The sequence below is a fragment of the Armigeres subalbatus genome, chromosome 3 (genome assembly GCF_024139115.2).
Source record: "Armigeres subalbatus isolate Guangzhou_Male chromosome 3, GZ_Asu_2, whole genome shotgun sequence".
In the NCBI taxonomy this organism is placed as follows: Eukaryota; Metazoa; Arthropoda; class Insecta; order Diptera; family Culicidae; genus Armigeres; species Armigeres subalbatus.
Window position 1 is genome coordinate 285500928 of NC_085141.1, and position 8721 is coordinate 285509648.

The 8721-nt window shown below is 36.5% G+C and overlaps 1 long non-coding RNA gene across 1 annotated transcript; it reads left to right on the forward strand.

Annotated features, from left to right (window-relative positions):
* The first annotated feature begins 7290 nt into the window (after nucleotides 1-7290).
* LOC134220147 (uncharacterized) lies at nucleotides 7291-7762 on the forward strand. The gene is made up of 2 exons (XR_009981779.1): nucleotides 7291-7344; nucleotides 7510-7762. It is a non-coding gene; the product is annotated as an uncharacterized LOC134220147 (long non-coding RNA).
* The last annotated feature ends 959 nt before the right edge of the window (nucleotides 7763-8721 follow it).

Sequence of the window (8721 nt, forward strand, 5' to 3'; positions counted from 1 at the left end):
CTAGACCGGCACCGGGAATCGAACCCAGCCACCCTCAGCATGGTCTTGCTTTGTAGCCGCGCGTCTTATCGCACGGCTGTGGAGGGCCCCAATAGGAATAGCATATACTCAATTGATTTTACCAACCAGTAGAGGCGGATTAGGACTCCATGATGTGGAAAGGAAATGTAAATCATTATTGATTAATAGGTTTTCAAAGTTGAACGATAGTAGTAATAGTTTTATAAAAAGTAATTATATCGAAAGACTCCATCGAACAGCCCATACACAAAGATTGACTTATCCACCAAATTTGGGATACATAAAACTCATATCTACTGAGCTAGCGCAACTGCCTTCAATAGTTTTCGATCGAATGTGTTCGAAATCTTTATATGCTTATTACATAGAAAAAGTTCCATGTGCAGAAATTGAGAAAAAGTATCGTCACCAGCATTGGAAATTAATATGGAAAAATATTCATTGTCGAGGACTTGATTCCGATGTAGTTTCCTCTTTGTACCTTTTTGTGAATGAAAAGATTCCAAATTTGGAACAATTTCATAGGCATGGACGAGTATTTCAACCGTTCTGTACATTTTGTACAGGAATTGTTGAAGATTTGTCACATAAGTACACCACTTGCATAAAAAGTAGGGAGCTATGGGCATACATGTTGCAAATCATATCAAACAGAGTACAACTAGCGAATTGTATTAGCTTCAATGATTTAAAATTTCCAAGTTTTGTTAGATTAATTATAGGAATTCTAGGAAAATATGTTCATTATATAGAAAGTACTCCTGTTGATTCAAACATGTAAATGATCTTCGTTTTGTATTAGAATAAGTTACTAATGTACAAGAAATAAAATTAAAAAAAAAGAGAAAAAAATCGGTTCAGAAGTTTCGGAGTCCATAAGGTTCAGACAGACAGGAATTCATTTTTATGTATATAGATATATAGATTTTGTTATATTTCCATAGTAAAAATAATAACATCAATAAAAATTGTTATTCTTTTTGAGCTTTGTTTTAATTCCCAAATATAACTTTAACTAAACTTGAAAGCTATCGAATTCAAATTTTGAAAATTACCCTATAAATCGTTTTGCTTTTTAATGAAATCTCTAACAAAAAAATTAATGCTCAAAGTTCAGTTCGAATTTAATTCGGGAATTACACTGAGGAAAATAGACGTATGATTTTCAATCAAACGCCTTATGAAAATTTGCCACAAGGAATCGGTATGAATTTTAATATGTTGCCTTATGAATGATGATTTTCATTTCAAGTGCGGCAGACTGGGTTCGAACCATGGACGTCGGGGTTGGGAGGCCGGTATGTAGATCACACGCCCATTGACGCTTGAATACTTGGGAAGGTAACTGCGTATAAGAAGCACTGTTGGTGGAATAATCAGTCGAAGATTCATAAGGCGCCAGTTATGAATTTCGATAGTCCAGTTCACTGAGTGTAACACCAATCCTCGATGTCCAAAAATGAAGAAATACAGCACACACAGATTTTATTTTTGTTTAATTGTTATTGGAAGTAATCTATACAAATATAATCAATGTAAAAAATCAACATTCCTGATACACATACACACTCAAATCAACGTTCCTCATACACTTACACACTATTGTCGTTAACAAATTATTTTGGCTTAAAAACTATTTTAATCAATATTAGAATCGTTGTTTCTTGTTTCGTTTGGCCAAATTGCTGTTAAGTTCAAACTCGGTTGCGAAGAACATTTAATGCTAATTATGCCAATTATTACAATAGTTAATCGATTATATATGGGCATTAGTCGAGTGATGGAAATAAGAAAATAAATGCTATGCTTACAGGGGAACGTCCTTCAAATAACGCTTAAGCTTATTAATGCATTCGTATTGTTCTTGAACAGGTATTTAATAGATGTGTGAAGACAGATACTGATTTATTAGTTCTAATCTGTAAAATGAGCAAAGAATAATGAAATGTATATTTTCCATCAAAAACAATTATACGTTGAGAAATTATTCTACGAAAATATTGATTGTGGGGGGAGAAAATAGTAAAAGTATGTGCTGTCGTCTGCTTGGTCGTGGCTGCTGCTGCGGTCTTGTTTTTTTTGACTGTATGGTAGGATGAATGGTACGGTAAAATTAAATGTCAACCATTCTCCACCCTGCCAACAAAAGCTTGCATAATCTTTTCATTTTTTCTGGTTGATTTGATTATTTCGACAAACCGCAATAATTATTTGATTAAATAAATCTGGCAACGATGAAATGATGATTCTTTTCTTGTATATGCATAAAGTTGTTTGCCTGTCGACTAGCATATTCGATGTATTGTTTTGATATTTCTAAGTTGCTTTGTCGAGATTTTGAACGCACTATTTCACCTAATGCGGTAGTGAATTTGGGTGTTCAGAATTTTGCAACATTCACAATACGGCCGTCAAATTTATCAGTGAAGCAGTTTTCGTTGGTTTTTCGACATGAAGTGAAGAAATTGGTGTTCAACATCAAAGACAAAAGTGAAAGTTAGGTAGTGAATTATGTTTAGTTGGGATAAAATCAAGAAAACGGCGAGAAAAGAACAAGTGAAAAACTGAGTGCATGTTCAAAATAAGTGTATGGGTGTGTTTCGATCGTTCGGAGTTGGTGCGTGTACAATTAGTATACGAAAATTTGTCTAGGAAAAAAGCAGTTTTAAGCGCTTTTCAGTCAATTAATTAATAATTAATTAGCTAGGTGAGTGAAAAATTCATATAAAAATACCATGCATATACGTTGACAGAGGTAAGTTGGTGAATAACAGTGAAATATTGAATTTTGGCTAAAATTGCATTAGTATTAGTGCGAATGAGAACAAAATCATCTTCATCGTCAAATTGATTACGATTTATAGAGCTTTAACCTCAAATAGTGAAATCATAATTTTTCCATGACTTCGTCCGGTAACCTATAATAAAATACGGAAAAATGTTTGATTGTTCTTCAAAGTAAACGAATGTCCTATAAGAAAGCCATGAAGGAGGAAATAGTTGAAGGTGGTTGAAGAGTTACTATCCAAAAACTGGACTATTACTAGATTGTACTAACCTTGAGTAAAATGGTTTATTTCTAATATTTACTCTTGACTGTTTCTTTTAATCCATAAAAAAATATTATTTTCATGTTTCAAAACGAAAAAAACTTTCATTCCATATCGTGCCTTCGGTGTAACAGTCTACAATTTATTTGAAAAGTTCAAATTTGCATTCAAAAAGGCAATAAAAATGTTTTTATAGTGTGTCAAGTGCAATAAATACATTACACACGAATATTCAATAATGTTTAATACCCGGAAACAATCTAGACTGAATTGAGAATCGAACTCGTTATCTCTAGATTGGCGAAACTGACCTTTGGCTCTACAAGATAAAATACAAAAACAAATTATTGGAAATCAAAAATTATTCTAGTATAATTAATTAATTGACGATGCTTTATGTATAGCCCATTATCAACATTACAATTACTGCTGGAAATCGAATATACTCTCTTTAATCATTAACCGACAACAAATGGTAAAAAGGGCGATTTTCGTTCATCTTGAAATTCGGTTTTGAACTGCTTAGGGAATATCTATCGAAGGTTTAAAAGAATATAAGGAATAAGGAGTGATTCACTTACAAGTTGATATCCGAATTCGTGTCTGTAGTGCTGAAGTTCGTTGGAAAGCTTGGACCTGTTATCTGCTTTCCCGAGGAAAGATTTTCTCAACGGAAACGAAATTGTCCATTTATCAAGGGTGGTTGACCACGGCTTACTATTTTGTTGCAGCCAAGCAACTGCTTCGATAGCTGCTTTGTTGTCGATGATCGGCGGGACTATCTATCTATCTATCTATCTATCTATATCTATATATATATAAAACTCAATGTTTGTATGTTTGTATGTATGTTCCAGCATAACTTCTGAACCCATTTACCGATTTTAACCAAATTTGGAACACAAATTCTTTATCTTAAGGAGGGGACGGGCCGAGCTTGCATTTTGGAAAAGGAGGAGGGTATGGGGGGAGGGGTATTGCTTAATTATCGATCTACGCAGTTTAAATTCTGAACCTCAAATTTTGAACACAAATTCTTTATCTTAAGGATGGGACGATAGGGTGGTTGAGCATGCTCTTTGGAAAAGGGGGAGGGTATGGGGGGAGGGGTATTGCTTAGTTATCGATCAACGCAGTTTAAATTCTGAACCCCTTGGCCGATTTCGACCAAATTCGGAACACAATTACCTTATCTTAAGAAGGAGATGATAGGGGGCTAAGCATGCTCTTTAGAAAAGGAGGAGGGTGTGGGGGAGGGGTATTGCTTAGTTATCGATCAACTCAGTGTAAATTCTGAACCCCTTGGCCGATTTCAACCGAATTTGAAACACAAATTCTTTATCTTACAGAGGGGACGATAGGGGGGTTAAGCGTGCTCTTTGGAAAAGGAGGAGGGTATGGGGGGAGGGGTATTTCTTAACTATTGATCAACGCAGTTTAAATTCTGAACCCCTTGGCCGATTTCGACCAAATTTGGAACACAATTTCCTTCTCTTAAGAAGGGGGCGATCGGGGGTTAGGCATGCTCTTTGGAAAAGGGAAGGGGTGTGGGGGAGGGGTATTTCTTAGTTATCGGTCAGCTCAGTGTAAATTCTGAACCCCTTGGCCGATTTCAACCGAATTTGAAACACAAATCCTTTATCTTACAGAGGGAACGATAGGGAGGTTAAGTATGCTCTTTGAAAAAGGGGAGGGTATGGGGGAGGGGTATTGCTTAATTATCGATCAACGCAGTGTAAACTCTGAACCCCTTGGCCGATTTCGACCAAATTTGGAACACAAATTCTTTATCTTAAGAAGGGGACGATAGGGGGTTAGGCATGCTCTTTGGAAAAGAGGGAGGGTGTGAGAGGAGGGGTGTTCTTTACAAAAGAGGGAGGATATGGAGGGAGGGGTATTGTTTAGCAATCGATCAACTCAATGTAAATCCTGAGCCTCATGACCGATTTGAACCAAATTTGTATCAAATATTGTCTGTCCTAAGGAAGCGATTTTAGTGGATGTGGTTAAGTAATTTAAAAAAAGGGGAGGGTGTGGGAGAGGGGGTATTGTTTAGTTATCGATCAATTCAGTATGACTTCTGAACCCGTTTATCGATGTCCACCAAATTTGGAACCCATATTATCTGTCTAAGGAAGACTATATCAGACTGGGTATGAGTGCCATAGCTAAATGAGAGAGAGGGTATATTCATTAAACGAACAGTTTAGTATACCTTTTTATCGCATAGGTCAATTCAAACCAAACACGTAAGCACGTAATCCCTACCCAAAGGAAACTGTTATAGAGAGGCTGGAAGGGACTTTTGGAATGGGAAGGGGGGGGGGGGGGGATTGGGATTGGGTATTGTTGTTCATCGGAATAATTGTATGCCCAGTGAAAAGCAATGATTAATGTGTTTCCTTCTGAATGGTGGATGTGATTGCTTCTTCAAAAGTAGGCATTTGCCCGGAATAAGGCAATGGTGGGTGTGATCCCTTCTTTAAAAATATGCGTTGCCCGAATATGGCATCGATGAATGTTTTTCCTTCTTTAGAAATAGACGTTTTCCCGGAATAAGACCTTTCGAACCCACGATCCCTTCTTCAAAATCAGTCAATGTTTCCAAAAGCCTTCTTTTAATCAAATGATAAAGTATGAATAAGTAAACACAACTACTCTGTTGATCAATTGGTTTTATCATTTTCCGATTGTAAAAGAAAACTGCAAACCAAACTGGCAATTCCGAGCAAGGCCGGGTACATAAAGCTAGTATAGAAATATTTCTTTGCCATTTTGGTTTAAATGCTCCTCTTCCTTCCACTTCCGCTTTGCTGTTTTCTGTTTCAAATTCACGAAACGATTATAAAGTTTGCCGTCTGGATTTTTTTTTCAATCCGCCTCGTCCGATAAAATACGTATCCTGTTTACAATTTAAAAATTTATTTTTTAAGTTTATATTATTTATATTAAAATTACCTTATGTTCACTTTTTAACAGTGCCTTTATAGAATCAATATTATTCTATCACACGCTCTGTTGTCTCCGCTCCTTTTTGGCAGTGGTAGTCGACAATAATAGCCACCAGCTCTTTTTGGCTGTCCTTTGACAAAGGTCCCAATACTCCAATTTCCAATAGGTAGATGTTTACCGGTCACAGTAGATCCGAGTAAACGCGACAGTGTTTTGGGAGAGAAATGCTTTAAGCAGGATAAGCAATCGTCCGGATTCTTTTCAGAAGATACGTTTTTGAGTGACACGTTAAGCACGGCCGGTGAGGCAACGTTAGAGGATGATGTGCCGGAAACAGGACTATCGGTAGACATTGATTTTTTAGGTGTATCGGCCGTCGTTATATTTGCTAATTTTGACACTAATAAACCGGCAGTGTCGATACCAACAGATTTCGGGTCGTCTAGCTTACGATTGTACAATTACACAAACTATCTCGAACTTCGGGAAATTCTTCCACTTTCCGATTAAACTTTTGCGATTGGTTCTGGTCTTGGTCTCCGGATGCAACTGGGGCATTCGGAACGAGTGGCGATGATTCGATTTGCGCCTCGAGGGAGGGTTGAACGATATATCGTACACCGGGATGAACGAGTGATACTTGCACACCGGATAAGACCTGCGTACCTTGTGGAAGATCGTATTTAATCGGATACTGTGCAGCGCGACAATCAGAATCTTGCACTGCGGATTGAACCTCCGGTTTAACAGGATATATCGCACTGAGACAAACAGAATCTTGCGCAACGGGTGGAGTGGCATGTTGTTCATCGGATGTGGCTGGATGTTGTTCATCAGGTGAAACCGTATCTTGCCCATCTGGTAAAACTGGATCTTCCGAATCTAGCCAAGATTATTCAACATCTACCCCCGCAAATTCCATAATATCGAAGTCCTGTAGAACGAAACATGGTTGAAATCTCACGAATAATGTATAATAATGTATTACTTACGTTTTTCTGTCGCCAACAAATAATTCGGCGAAATATTTCCTCAATGTTCCAGATTTGTCCAGATGAGCATTGATAATCGATAAGATAACATTCACTTCCAAATAAAAGGATTCATAAAAAAAAATACCTTTCAAAATTGAAAACAAGTCTTCCGGTAAGTTTAGTTCACTCAGCACAACAAATTCGAAACTTTTTTCTGTCGCCATTTTGAATTGTTTGATCGGATTTGCTTCTGGCTGGTAAGTGACATGCACAGACCTAATCCATTTTATGTGCACTGAAAATAATCGAAACGCTCGATTAAAGACTTCTTGCACTTGAATGTCAAAGTAGGTCCACTATTCGATTTAAAAAGTATATCTTTCCAAATTAAACCCTTTCACCCTTGCAATTCAAGAGCTTAACACTTGAGAACTCATTAACCAGTCACTCTCCGATATCAAGTGTGTTGATTATTTTATTAAAGTGGAATCCACTTTGTTTTGCCCTACTAGTCAGTAACAGTGATATCGAAGTGTAAAACACTTTCGATTCGATGGTTTTAGATTTGTTAATAAAGAGAATGTGTTGTCCTGCTGGCAAAGTCGGTCGAAGTAAATTCCATACAATCGAAAGTGTTTTACACTTTGATCAAGCATGTTCCACTTTGAAAAAAAAAAATGAACTTGTAATTTGTGACAAGAAGTCGAAGGGCAATCTGCACCATCTGCACGTTCTCTGTGAAAAAAATTAAAATCTTTCCAGAAGGTAAGTGAAATAACTAAAATAGATCCGTTATAACCACCAATTATTGTTGTCCATATTTATAATGCTCATTATTTTTTTCCCACGGGAGAAAATCAGTAGGTACGGCATAATTAAGCATATGCGGTATTTCGAAAAAATTCGTTTCAGGTGGTTCGAAACGAAATTCTGCGGAATTTCGCGGAATTTGAGCATGGCGAAATCTGATTTCTTGATTTCGTTTCGTTTCGTAAAATTACAAAAATTTCGGTAGAAAAAACTAGCTTCTAACGAAATTTAACGGAATTCCGCGGAATTTCGAAACAAATTCAAACTTAAACCATACTTTACATTATCAAAAATTTTGGCTGCGCCGCTGAACACAATCGTTAAGTTGTTTTCAAAACTTTAGGTTGTACAATTTTTTCTATCAACTTTAATTTTAATCTATTGACTACATAACCCCATTCTTAGTCGACAAATACGTTTGAAGAAGAAAACTATTCTATAACACGTCTTCACTGCCCATGATCGCATATTTGTAACACTCGTATTTTTATTCATTGTGTAGACAGCCTGTAAATCGTTCAGAAAGCTCAATTTACTGCATCTTATCCCACAACAGTAAAATAGGCTTTACTATCTTGCTTATCTGTGATAAGCTGGAAATGATTGAGCTTGTGGGGAGGATTGACAAATGATTTACAAAATCAACGGAAATGCAAATGTTACAAATATGCGATCATGGGCAGTTCAGTGTTTCCAAGATTCAATTTTATATTTTGTGATATTTTTTAATATTTGTTAGAGCTTCCATTTCCCGGCCATTTTTGCTGTCTCGGGATTCGGGATGAAAATACTTGTATATCCCGGGAAATCCCGGGATCCCTGTAATTTTCGATGTTTTTAAAAACGAAAAAGTTTCGAAAAAGTTTTTTTTAAGTTTAGGGGTAAGATTCATATTTTAGAAAGGCCAGATGATA